Source organism: Epinephelus fuscoguttatus, linkage group LG12 (genome assembly GCF_011397635.1).
Source record: "Epinephelus fuscoguttatus linkage group LG12, E.fuscoguttatus.final_Chr_v1".
NCBI classification, from domain to species: domain Eukaryota; kingdom Metazoa; phylum Chordata; class Actinopteri; order Perciformes; family Serranidae; genus Epinephelus; species Epinephelus fuscoguttatus.
Window position 1 is genome coordinate 11101743 of NC_064763.1, and position 14253 is coordinate 11115995.

The 14253-nt window shown below is 38.5% G+C and overlaps 1 protein-coding gene across 1 annotated transcript in view; it reads right to left on the reverse strand.

Annotated features, from left to right (window-relative positions):
* Window positions 1-11299, reverse strand: part of npas2 (neuronal PAS domain protein 2) — a 63859-nt gene extending 52560 nt beyond the window's left edge. The window contains exon 1 of the mRNA XM_049591679.1: window positions 11060-11299. The gene's annotated coding sequence lies outside the window, so the exon portion shown is untranslated. The remainder of the gene's footprint in view (window positions 1-11059) is intronic.
* Between the last annotated feature and the right edge of the window lie 2954 nt (window positions 11300-14253).

Below are 14253 nucleotides of genomic sequence, written 5' to 3' on the forward strand. Positions count from 1 at the left end.
CGAAAACTTGTTTTATGCGGTCACAGTGACCTTGTCCTTTGACCTTTGACCACAAAATTTTAATCAGTTCATTCTTGACTCAAAGTGGGATGTTTGCACCAAATTTGAAGAAATTCTCTCAAGGCCTTCTTGAGATACAGCATTCATGAGAATGAGAAAGATGCAAGCTCACAGTGACCTTGACCTTTGACCACCACAATCTAATCAGTTTATGCCTGAGTCTAATGGATGTTTGTGCCAAATTAAAAAAATATATATATTTCAAGGCTTTCTAGAGATATCACATTCATGAGATTGCGATGGAGAAGGTCAAAATGACCTTTGACCTATGACCACCAAAATCTACTAAGTTCATCAATAAGTCCACGTAGACATTTGTGGACAAACAACACACAAACATAATGCCTCTGCCGGCGCAAAGTCATAAAACAAGATGATTCTTATTTTCAGTTATACACTAGTGATAGATATGAATATTATATTCAATTTCTGCTCATATATCCTCTAAACCTTGTCTTTAATACTTAATAATAACTAATAACAGATGAATTTGTCTTATAATTTTTAGTGTGCAGTGAACTTAATCCTTTTTCAGTACAATTTTATGTAGGTTTCTTTCACTCATTCTGTGTTTACTTTTCATGGTTACACAACAACATTTGTCAGTGATTTTGGGCATACTTTATCCAAAGTGCCTTGTAATTACACATTCACCACACGGCACAGCCTCACTGTGGGTGGCTGCATCCTTTCAATAAGAAAGCAGACCTTTAAAACAAACATCCTTTCACCAGGTTGAGCTACTCTCAAATTTCCTCATAATTACATTCTTTCAACAATTCTAAATGAATCACCGAATTATTCCCGGCCTGTTATTGTGTGCTGCTGCTCAGGAAAAGATGCAATTACCTAAGGCAGTGTGTGAGCAAATATGTGGGTCACAATTCTAGGGCACGGGTGGAAAGGGCAATGCAGCTCTTTCTTCGTAGCGCTGTCTCAAGCTCAGATCGTAGGTTACATCTTTGATAAAATTCCTGGCTGAGCCGGGAGGGTGCTGATTCTTTTACAATGCCCTGAAAGAAACACTTTGAGCTGAAAACCAGAATAAAAATATTGTTGTTATAAATTCATCAATGTGTGTTTGTAAAACCACAACGAACCTCTCTCTTCTGCAAAGACTCTGAAGTGAACTCATATAGCCCTTTGCAAGCAGTCCATGGAAAAAATGACCTTATGTCTCCATTCCTATCTATTGCCATTTCATTTTCCTTGTTATGAAACACTGCTGTCCGTATTTCCAAAGCTTCCTCCTGAAAGCACACAAATCTCTCTCATTAAATTCAGGTTTCTTTTTAGAGAGGAAAGCAAGCTTATAATAAAAAACATTCTCTTTGAGGAAACGGATAAACAAATGAATATTGAATTCTGTCTAATTTTATAATCCAAAGAAACCAAAAGCACAAGATTGTACCTATTTTTCTTCCCCATACGGAAACAGCATACATTATTGGCAGCTTCACATTAATTTTTCATATATTTGTAAGGTAATTAACATTTTAGTTTAACTACAGGACAAAATATCAGCTGTAGATGGCCTCTTTTTTACCTAAGGGCCTGTTCACTGAAAAAATGAGTTGACATATAATCACAATAGATGCCTGAAAGTGGGTTAATAACATCTACATTTTTAATGATAAAAGGCTGGATCATTTGTCGTCTGGAAAAGAAAAAAAGAAAATCGCACTGACTAGTTTTCACACGCTCAGTTTATGCTTCATGCCTGATTAAAGGATGGTGAAATACAGCTAATTTGGATTATTCACAATCTCTGTGAGTGCACACATTATTCAGGATAACAGCTCATACTAACAGGGAAGCAGATTGGTGTAGTGAGTGTAGAAATTGTCCTTCACTGTGATAATGACTCATGATTCATTCACCCTGCTGAAGGGTCCTTGAGCAAACCCTTAAATCACTTCCAGCTCTGTTAGAGACCCTGTCCTTTGACCTCCAAGGAACAGAATTTCTAGAGGGACTTCCAGTGGTGTGTGACACTCCTGTTTAGTGTCACAAGCCATGGTCAGGTTTTGCCTATTGCCATCACAGATTTCAGATGACGTACTGAATATCAAAGGAATGAGGAACCCAGCCTGGGAGTGCTCGGTTTATTTCGGCATCAGACCTGACGTGTTTGTTTATGGCCTTCTGCTGTGTTGTGTATTTTACTCCATGAAAACAAACCACATTGTAATGCACATGCAGCCAACACCCTGAGCAAAAGATCTGAATCACATCTAGGTCACACACACTCATATTGTGAAACCCTTTTTTTTTCTTCATCTGAAATACAAAGCGTAGCCACACCCGCTTCTTTAAAGCGACCTGTTGTCGAGGAAAACAGATAAAAGCTCAGCAGAGATGGGAAGTATTTCAATTAATTAATAATAATTCAATTACTTTTGAGTATTTTGTTATTTGTGTGTTGTTGAATAGACCAAAAAAAGATGTAATATTTAAAAAAAAAAATACTTTAAGAGCTTGTATTTATGTATTTGAAATACTTCAAAAACATTATTTAATGTCATTAATCATACTTAATCCTCAGGTTTTGGCTGCAGAAAAAACTGTACAATGAGCCTAATCACAGTCATTAGTTAAATGCAGGTGAATCATATGACATGTCCTGTCAGATCCAGCAACAAGCTCATTGTGAACTACTGTATTTCATTTGTGTTCTCCTGTACAGCAGTGTAGCGAGTACACAAAGGAGAATACTTTTTTAGGTTGATGTTGATATGCGAAAAGGGGAGGGAATGATTCTCTTTCTCTTCTGCTATTTTGTACCCTATTATATTGTACTATAATAGCACTACTTTGTCTTTTGCACTCATTCAATTGGTTCTTTATAAAGTTGGAAATCTTAGAAATTGACTTATTCTACTGCACTTTCAGGATTCGTCATATTTTTTTCCCAAAAATCTACTTGCCTGAAGTAAATTTTTACTTACCCCTTTACAAAATGCTTTATTTATTAGCAGTTATCAAATAACAACCAGGACTAATCTGTACTGTGCATGTGCAACTCTCAACAGAGATGAGAAGGGTGCCTCACTCCTTAGTTACTTCGATCATCAGCTCCAGAAAAAAAGATGCATTTCTTCAACTTCAACTTCAACCAACTTTATTTATCCCTGCAGGGCAATTCAGTTTGCAGCCTTAGTCACATAGAACAACAACAAAAAGACCACAAGATAAAAAAAAACATTTCTTTTTTACCATTTGCCTAATGAGGCAAGTGACTTGTAAAATGTACTAGCACAACGTAGCATTTTACTTGCCCTGGGCAATCAGGCAATTTTTAATGGTATGCAATGCAGGATTGTCAATTTGTGTTTGTAAACTCACTAGCGAAAGTGAAAGTAAAAGCCAACCCCACATTTATTCTTCTCTTTTCACCACTGTGTGTTTTGGATGCTGGCACCTGGTCGCTACCTTCTTATAAAGCCACAACCTCACCTGAGCACTATGCAGTTACACACTCATAAACGTCAAGAACAAAGACAATAAGAAGAAAATAAGGAACTACAGTCAGAGGGGAGAGTCTCTGCAGATAAATACAACACCACACACAGAGTGGGATGTAAGTGATGATTGAGAGGGATTACTTCTGTATACATTGTTTTTTAGGAAAATCCTGCATAGTTTATCTTTGATGTTTAGCCCTGATTTCTATGAATCATTCTTGAAAAAGGGCATCTGCTAAATATCCAGTTGTACTGTTATCTGGGCGAACTAGTGCATCAACAAGGCCTGACTGTTCAGTCTCTCCTGTTGCATTTCAACTGGCCTTTTACCAAGTCAATGGTCACTTGGACTGACAGAAACCACTCAGCATGCACCCCTAAATTCACAGCCTTCTACCTCCAAGATATCCTGATTGGCCTTTGAATCTATGATGCAGAGCTCATCTCAGAGAGGTTATGGTCAGACCAAAATTGAGGTAGCTACATACCTAAAATATCAGTTTTTAAAGAATGTTATAAGATATTTTTGATGCATTTGTGCCAAAGTCTGAGCTCAAGTCATGTGAATCAGTTATATAGAATAGACAGGTCTCAAAAAAAAAGAAAAATGGAAAATGACTGTGCAGCAGACAGTGTAGCACTTTAATAGAGGCTGAATTCATTCCACCTGATACTTAATGAACCTCATTTATGTAGATGGCATTTTCACATCTTTGAATGAAGAGAACTACCTAAAAAGCCACTCAGAACATTTCGGGTCACCGGCGTACATTTTGCTTTACAGAGATCTCAGTGCAGCACTGTAGTGTCTTTGAAAAGGTTTCACACATTATGTTCAGATGTTTTTCTCTGGTTATGCCACGAATATAAAGAGAGGACGCAAATTCACATAATGTGGTAAGTGTTACAGCCTGAAGAGGAGAACTTTAAAAAAAAAAAAAAAAAAAAAAAAAAAAAAAGCAGCTAAATGTCTTAATCATGCCCCAGTGGATCTGAGCCTGAAGCTACCGAGGACAATGACTGTGTGCTTTGGAGCAAGAGATCAGCGACAGCAGCAAGGGCGATGACGTCTGTAGAGGCAGTTATATAACTGGAGCTGAACATTTTGTCTGTCATAGTTACAAGGTTAAAGAGGGTGACATGAATACCAGTCATAGTCTCAAGAGTCATGTGCAACATAGTTCCACTGGCCGAGTTCACCAAGGCAGGCATCAGTCCGTACAGTGCAGTATAGAGAGAAGGAATGTTCATGATTGATGTTAACAATTAGCATGTCTATCTCTTAAGACACATCGCTTGTCTCAGGGCCTCAAGGCTCCGACAAAAATCTCCTGACTGGGGTTCACCACCTATTCACTGTTCAAAAAATGTGTAACAAGGCACGACAATCCACTTTTTAAATGTTCAGACTACAGTGAACATATCAGAGCATAGTGTCATATGATGTTTTTGGTTTTGTCAGTTGCAAAGGTTTGATTCAACAACAACACTGATTAAATTTCCTAACCACAAAGTGTGGCATGTCCTTTCTAAATTCTGTGGCTTCAGAGACCATACAGATGGATATAAAAACAATAAATATTTTACTTTTTTTTATCAGTTTTGTGTGCATACCAGATCATCAACAATACACAAACTGAAATGTAAAATATAGAAGAAGCAAAGTTTCTCTGTGCTCAACTTGAATCTGAGAATCTAAGACATGAACACAAATATGATTTGGTGACATCACAACTTGGAAGCCGATCATGATCCAGTATTAAAGTTACACAAATGTAATGTGGAAACTTGAAGCCTCCAGTGCACATAGACAGAGAATGGACTTTTCAGTAAAGTGGGAGACATCTTGTGTCTGGCAGTTAAACTTTCTAAATTAAAAATATTTGCGTGTTTATTGATTCTGAATTTTTTTTTTAGCAGGAAGAAAGAAACAGTTTCAATAAACTTCTTAAATTTTAAGAACGTAAGTAGTTAATTTAACTTTTTCTTGTGGAAAAATATATTGGACAAATCATTATTAATATCATCATAAATATGTACTCAGTTTTCTCTCATTTCAAGAGATACATTGTCTTTTATTCATCTTGCGAAGATAAGTGGGGAGTGCTGCTTCCAGCATTGGACAATAAGCTCTCTAACAATAAAGGAGGTAAATGCTCTCCGACCACTTAAGCAGGATTTAGTTATAAATCCAAATGTTACACAAAAGGGGTTGTGAGAGATTGATGTTTGAAATATCTTTGCGTAAGCATCAAAATACTGGACCAGAATGCAGCAAAGCCAGTTCAATACCAAACAGGGTCAGTTTTCGGTAAATTCTGCTAATCTTGCACTGGTTAAGTAGCCTGGAAATCCAGACCCAAATCAAGGAAGATTTAGGGTCTGGCCATGAGTAATGAAAATGGCCCAACTCGAGGGGCGGCACCCAGCATGCATTTGTAAATATCACTGCACGCAATTGGATAACACTACGACCAATCAGAACAATACACGGGGTGACGTATACACTTAGCTACCAGCGGAGCTAACTGGTAGATTAGACTCTTGCCGTATCTGGTCGGCAAAACAGCAAAAACGTCCTTCTTGCAAAGGAAAGACTCGAGCGCCGTCTTCTGTTCCTCTTTTAGAGAAAAAGCCAAGTCTAACTCATTCATTGTAGTGGCCAAAGCTATTTCAAACAACTGGTGTTCATCCGTAGCCATCTTGCAATGCTCACTGACTGATTCCGGATTTCGTCGTCGCAGCGCTGTCGTCATCTGTTTAGCTCGCCTCTGGCCCGCCTATATCAGATACACCGATGTGATTGGTGCAGCTCGGTTTCATGGGCATAAGTAATGAGCATCATTACTGATTGCCAGAGTTACTCGCTGAGCAAATTCAAATTGTGCTCTCGCGAGAACTCTGGATTTCCAGGGTACTAGTTAAGTGGGCCCTTACATCTATATTAAGCTGTTTCAGACCAAAGTTATCAATACTTACGTTAATAACCAATTTAAGTAATTTCTTAAACCGTTAAAACTGATGTGCAAAGTTTTATTTATGTTATCAGACATTATTTGGCTAATGCCTATTTCCCATTAACCCCTATTTTTATGACGTGGTTATTGCACCACCACGATGTCAAAGATACCTTGCAACAAAATGCTACTATCTTAATGTCAGCTGTATACAGGAAATGTTTTTGGGAAAGTCTATGGAGTAACATTCGGCAAACCTTAATCAATTTGTCTTCACCAGAAACTAAAAGTCTTGTCATACTATTTGCACAGTTTGTTGTTTGTTTACACTTTCATCATTGTTTCACCATCTTTTGTTGCCAAATTGCAGCGATTGTACACACAGGCAAATTGTATGTTGGCCACTAGTCTTCCTCTTTAGAGTAATAATAAGCATCATGTAAATATTCTCCACAAATAGGAGTACAATAATTATCAAGAACCGGCTTCTAAAAATGCAAAATAAGAGTATTCAACAGTGGGCAGAGAGTAATGTACAGACCGTGGTGAGAGAAACAAACTATATTTTTTCATTAATTTAGCACCTGATGACGTTTAAGGTATGCTCCAAATAGAGATACAAGCAGGTGATAAAATAACCCCACATTTGTATAAGCACAAAAATGATTTGTGTTTGGGGTTATTGTTCTGTTTCCCTCAACATCCAGTGCCTGTTTGTGTTTAATGTCATCCATTACAATTATACATAAGTATTCCAGGACATACACTCTGGGAAACATGCAAACTATAAGTCTTTAAGTGTTGGACAGAGGGCATTTAAATCACTTGAAACATCAGGAACTAGTGTTACAGGTTGTTAAGGTGCATGGGAATCTAGTCTGTTTCTGATGGAAAATACATACTTCAAATGCCTGCTTAATGTAGTCAGAGCGCCTGTTTCACATCTCTCTCTGCTTTTTCTATTTATTACCTACTATGTAATGTTTTCGCTGCTCTGCCTCTGATGGTCAAGGCTAGATATTTCATGTATGCCGTATGTCTGCGGAAATAACCTGGATAAATAAAAGTTTCACATTGATTTCACACTGAGCTCAATGAAACTTGATTACACTTGATTATTAAAAGAAAACAAAACAATGTGATAGGATATGCCACAAGATCGCGTTTCGTATTCCCAAGAGAAACTATTGTTATAGCCAAGTGTAATAAAAAACAAACAACACACCCATATAGGCTATAGGTGCCAAACAGGAAGCACGTACAAAGACATTCACGTAATAAAAGTAGCATGAGAGTTTTCATATAATACTGAACTAACTCTTGCACCATGATTCCCAAACTCCAAGACTCATTTCCTGGACTTCCTTACACACAAGATAGTACTTAGCCACATGTCTGCTCAGCCTCAGCAACACCAGCATTTCATTTTTATTTCTTAAAGAGAAAAATATTGATGTCAATGTAAGTACAATGGATATATAATAGCCTACTAAAATCAGGCTGCTCACACACAACGGATGAGACTACTGATGTTTAATGTAAGTAGGGCTTAGTAATGTGCAACCTGTGATGTTAGTTAACCTGTTGTCAGATTTCTCTCCATCTCATGGGTGTTGAATCAACACAGGTTGAACATTCAACATTCATTCTATGTGGAGCGCCGCTCTGTTTTCTTAAAGAGACAGAGGGTAGAAATGATCCCTTTGCTGCTGCACAGACCTACACCATTTGTGCATGCCCAGTCACACTAAGCAGCTCTAGCAATATTCAGACTAGCGTTCAGTTTAAGCTTGCAGGACATGGCCCAGTAACCTACTTTCCCCACAACATGCTCTGTAACATCAGAGACTAGGCTGTGTGTCATCAGTTAACTAACCTTCACCGCAGCATAGTTTCAGCATAGAGACGTAAAAACCCAGACGCAGCACTGCTGACGCAAAAAACAGAATACAATGATTACAGTTATGTCTCAGAAAAGGAAATGCCCATAAGGACTTATGCTCAGTTTACTCTTAAAGGTGAAACGCAAGGCTGTAAAGTGACATTCTTTGCATATTAAAGGGCAGTATACATGAGAAGACACAAAAAAGGGACATTAAGAAAGTAAACTGCACAAAGAGGAAGAAATAAAGGGAGAAAACTGTCAAATAGATTGTGATACAGTGAGTATGGAGCAAGCTAATTATGAAAAGGATTTTCATAATTGTGAAATTTGAAGTCCTTGTAATTGGGTAATTATCATAATTACTAGATAATAATAATTTTAGTTATGAAAAGGGGTCTTGAAATTGTGAGTTAAATTATATTTGATAGACAGATAAGATGTCTTGTCTCTCATTCTTTCATCTCATTTTATGAGAAATCTTAACATTAATATGATATTCTAAAGCATATTTATGAAACAGAATCCCATAATAATAATTCATATCATTGCCTCCTGCAGCAATTTAAACAATGTTTTCTAGATTTTACCAATAAAACATTAGGCCGGGGCGTCAGTGGCTTATCCACTAAGCCACTGATGCCCCGTGTACAAGGCTGTTGCCGCAGCGGCCCGGGTTCGACTCCAGCCTGTGGCCCTTTGCTGCATGTCATTCCCTCTCTCTCTCCCCCTTTCACACTCAGCTTTCCTAGCAATTAAAGGCAAACATGGCCAAAATAAATCTGTAAAAAAGTAAATAAATAAAAAAATAAAACATGAGGCCTTTACTTATATGCTAACTGTCAGGAATGCTGAGTGGCACTAGGACAACGCATTGGGGTTCCCCCGTATATCCCATTACAGTCCATGTGTCAGGTGAACAGCACTATAAACTGTATAACTTCACAACCTGATACCCTCAGACCATCCCTCAGAGTTTGTCAGTTAACATAAAACTCAAAGTCCCACTGTGGCTGCACAGGCTAAAATACTGCACAGATAGTGAGCCACTGACTCAGTTGATGTATTCTCACTCTGCTTAACAAATCTAATAATTATGATTTGATGACAAATTACAGTGGTGATAATCACTTAGAGATTCTGGGCTGTGGGCTAATTGATTACTTGGATTTCTGGTTATATAGTGCTGATTGTTGTGTCTGATCTCAGTTTATTTATATGGGATAAGGACAATATATTTAGCGAAAATTACAATAAGAGTAGGTGGACTGGTTAAGGATAAATAATGTCTGCAGTTCACTACATTTGGTTTATTGTCCAGCCTTCATTTTTACCCCATAATTATGGCATGTCATTTTCCCAAGTGAGTGCAAACACTTATTGAGACAGCTGTCAGCAGAGGGCAGACATAGCTACAGAAAGAATAAGGATTGTAAGTGACCCCTGATCTCTGTATCCACAGGGGCAGACTTTGTACCAAAAATGTTATGCACATATTTAACTAGCCCACAATGTGAATACAGGTTGTTGGATTTAGTGACAGGACTAAAACTTAGCTGAAGGGAGAGGAAGATAGCATGAGTCATGAAGCTGGCCCAAATGTTTAGCAGCATGATGTAAAAAGGAGCATATGGTGCGGTGAACACCCCGGTTCAGTCAGTCATGGAACAGCCCATCCTGTCCCACTCAGCTGTCAGCACACATCCTCATCACTATTCATGTCTGCTGGGCCGACCTCAGCACTGACGCAGCAAGCCGGCAAAATGGCTCAAACCTCAGTGTGAATGTACATGAATGAAGATGCAGGACAATCAACTGGACACTGACAATTGGACTCTGATATTTGCACAATGGCTCCTTTCAACTACAACATGGGCTTTTTTTGCATTAGGTCCATCAACAAAGTGACACAGTTGCCATAACTTGTCATTCAGGGGGAGAAAGGAGCCTTACCTCATCAAACTCCTGTAAATTTAGTGTTTCTCTCAATCACACAATCCAGCAAATCTCACCAAGTACACTCTAAGTAGCCTATTTGTCCATTCATACAAAAATACACCCACTGCATTGACCTTTTAAATGTATGCCACTGACATTTAGGCTTACATTTCATTATCCTCAAGTCATAAAAGGTATCCTAGTGGACCTATGAGATCTCAGGTGTAATATAGCCTACTGTGGTGCCTGACTGTGCCACAGACCAGCAGCTGGTGTCCAGGTATATCAGCACATACACACCTCATTAGCTTAAGTCAGACAGCACTTCATTAATAGGGGTGTTTACACAATATAAGAAGGCTATAGAGAAAATGTCAATCTCTTAAAATACACTCATTGACACACAGGTCAAGTTACAGTGATGTGTATAACCTAAAAGTGTTACGTACATGTAAGTTAGGCTAATAAGTTCAGTTAGTTAAGACATGAAAAGCACTCGGTGCCTCCATAAATAAGCTAACGTCAATGTGAAGCAGACTAAATGTTATCCACCGACGACAAGAAAAATGTTTTTAACACTGTAAAGCTAATTAAGTTTAGGTAAAGACTTGCGTAAACTATGCCAGTATTCTTTATAAGCGCTGAAGAGTTTTTAATTTTCGGGTAATGTTAGCTAACGTTGCAACAACCGTGACGTTACAAGCAGCCTAACGGTCCGTTAACGTTAGCACGTAGTAAACACAGAGCTGGAAACTTACCTTGTTCTGAGGGATACAGGTCAGAGGGATCCAGACGGCAGCGTGTGGCAGAAGGAGCTTTAACCGAGCGAAAAACCCCGATGTCCTATATTCCAAAAAGTTAGAGAGATAAAACTGCACCGGCGGTGTGTGTTGGGGATACCGCCTGTTGTGGAGGAGACCCGGACCCAGCTCACACACACCTCACACTTTATAGTCTCATTTGACAGAGCGCTGGTCAGACCACGTCCCGTCCACACACACAGATGAAGGCTGAATGAAGAGTTTTCCGCAGCCAGCCACAGTTGGTCCACACTCAAGAGTCCCGCCCACTGGATTACTAAATAAAGTTATGTGAGCGCACGCACGCGCGTTTGCGCGTGTGGTGCTGCCGGTGGCTGGGCTTTAAAGATAGCCTACCTTTTAAATGAATTGTGGATGCAGCATATTGAATGCACTCCAGATATATGTTAAAACGCACTTATTAACTCCCTGATTATGAAAAGTATTTGTTAAATGGTTACATTAAAAACTAATATTTCTATATAGGCTACCGGTATTCCATATATGTACAGTACACTGATGTGTTGTGATTGGTGTGAGTCATGCCTTCTGCTTTGAGTCATGTTGCAAAGGCCAATACATAGCTGATCATCACATGTTGGTCTAAACGGAGTTGGACGGATCAAAGCAATTCTGAAAATGTAAAGACAATTGTGGTGGTGAGATGCATCAGTCCAACAGGTTTTAGCATGATTTCACAGAGCAACACACCTTGTGGCAACACCCTTACAGTAGCATATGTCAATCAGTGCAATTCAAGAAGTGTTCAGATCTAAGTCAAGTTCAGATTCCACAATGTAAAAATTGCTCTACAAGTAAAAAGCCATGCATTCAAAATCTTATTCAGTCTATAATATAGCCTTACTGTATGTTTTATACATGTTTCGTACATGTAGATTTTGACATGCAAAGTAACTTAACTGGCTGTGACATAAATGGAGTGAAGGAAAAAGTATTTTTCCTTCTGATATAGAGCAGAACAATGCATAGCATAAAATGGTAATATTCAAGCAATGTAACTCAAAACTGTACTAAAATACAGTACTGAGTATGTACATGCACAGGTGTAGTTTTCGTAGGCTTGTATGTGCATAAAATTGAAGTCATTTATACCATAATTTGATGCAGAGAGGGCACAAATTAGTGCAGAAAAAATTGCTAGAGTGCAGGAATTAAGTGTTTAATGATCCAAAGTTCCTGGTGGAGGACCCCCAAACCCCCATTTCACATGAACAAAACCTACGCCCTCGTAGCACTTTGTCACTTCCCATCACTGGAGCAATTTAAAGAATGTCAGCTTTTGGCAATGAGCTGCAATCAGTCATTCCATTAACTTTCATGTTATCACGAGCCGAACCTGAAAAAGTTGACTCATATGCCCAATCATTCAACAACCACCTGACAAAAGGATGATCATTTAGATATAGATATATTAAGTGCCAATAAATGTGTCCCTTGGAACTTTCTACTGATCTTATATTAAAGAGATACAGATTTATGTAAAACTACATCACTGTCCCGTAACAATTTAGAAAATATTTTCTATCATGCAGGACAGACACATAAAAACAGAAATGGTGCAGCAGAGGACAAGATATTTTGACATTTTGGTGTGCATCATTCTCCAAAACCACTGCATACACTTCTCAGCAGAAGCTCAGAATACATTACACAACTATTTTCACAGGCTGAGTTGTACTCATCATGACTAGTAAACTGACTGTGCCCCTTTGAGATAAAAAAAAATGCAATTTTTCACCATTCAAAAAAGCAATTAGTTACTTCTTAATTTAAAGTGTCCTGAAATTAAAAGGCCATTGATAGTTTTTTAACAAAAAAACCTTAAGGGACCTTTTCATTTAAAAAATATATATTTCAATCAGTAGTGAGAACAGGTGAAGGAGGGCAGCTCTAAAATAAAGACACTTCTTTTGAGTCTATACTGGCACATCTGAGGCCTTCAATTAACAAAACATCTGTGATAGGAGAGGCCAACTACCATTTAGGTAACTGCTCTCCACCGTATTTCTTTCAAGTATGAGTTTCTGCAGAGACACTATTACTACATTAATAGCTCAGACACAAGGTCATAAGAATTGAATTTGGCATTAAATATGAAAGAAGCACGCAAGCTGGAATGTCACAACTTCAACTTTATATGCCAAGCATAATCATGAGGTCAAACCCCACACACACACACACACACACACACAGCCAAATCATACCATGTCAAAGTAAGCTGGTAAATGTGTGTGCAACCACAACTCACAAACCCATAGCAATCAATCTGCCTTGTCATTGTTACACCAGGCCATGATGGATGTTCAGTCAGTCATGCACTTCTTTTGTGGACCACAGTGTTAACCACATGCAGTCTTTATTTGTTCTTTTTTAAGGGTTGGATAAGTACAAAAAAATAAAGCACTTGACATTCACCCTCAGTTTTTCTAAATAACTTAGATATCTTGTTTTTTAGACATGTTCTTAAAATTTCCATGTTTTTATTTAAGCGAATTAATGCCTGGAAAATAGAAAAATAGTGTAGAATAACTCAATTAAGTGTTTTACTTGTTCTGCACCACTTAAAGGCTCTCTAAATCTTCCTAAACTTGAAAAGTTTTTGTCACATACAGCAAACATCTCCTTGCTGAATATGCCGTGTAAAGGTCCAGTCTCTGTAGGCAGACCAGGCTCCGCAAATGGCAACAAAAACACTTCACTTCTGTTTACGTTCAACAATGTTATCAAACACAACGGAGCTAGCTCGCCTATTAGCCTCATTGTAGCCTGTAGCTCTAACTGCCTCTCTGGGCACCCCGTTCACATGTGCGCGCTTGCGTAAGACCATGAGACATGGGCACCGCGTTCGTGTGTGTGCTTGCTTTCGCTGGTCTCGCACTGGCTGGTTGGTGCAGCCTGGACCTCAATGTTTTTGTTGCCATTTGCGGAGCCTGGGCTGCCTACAGACACCGGACTTTTTCACAGCATATTCAGAGGACATGTAGTTAGCAGATGAGATGTTTTGCTGTATGTGACAAAAACTTTTCAAGCTTAGGAAGACTTAGAGAGCCTTTAAATACATAATTAAGTGTCAGCTATAGCTGATAATAAGCATTGTTTTGGTTATTAACCTATGTTGTCAAAACTACATC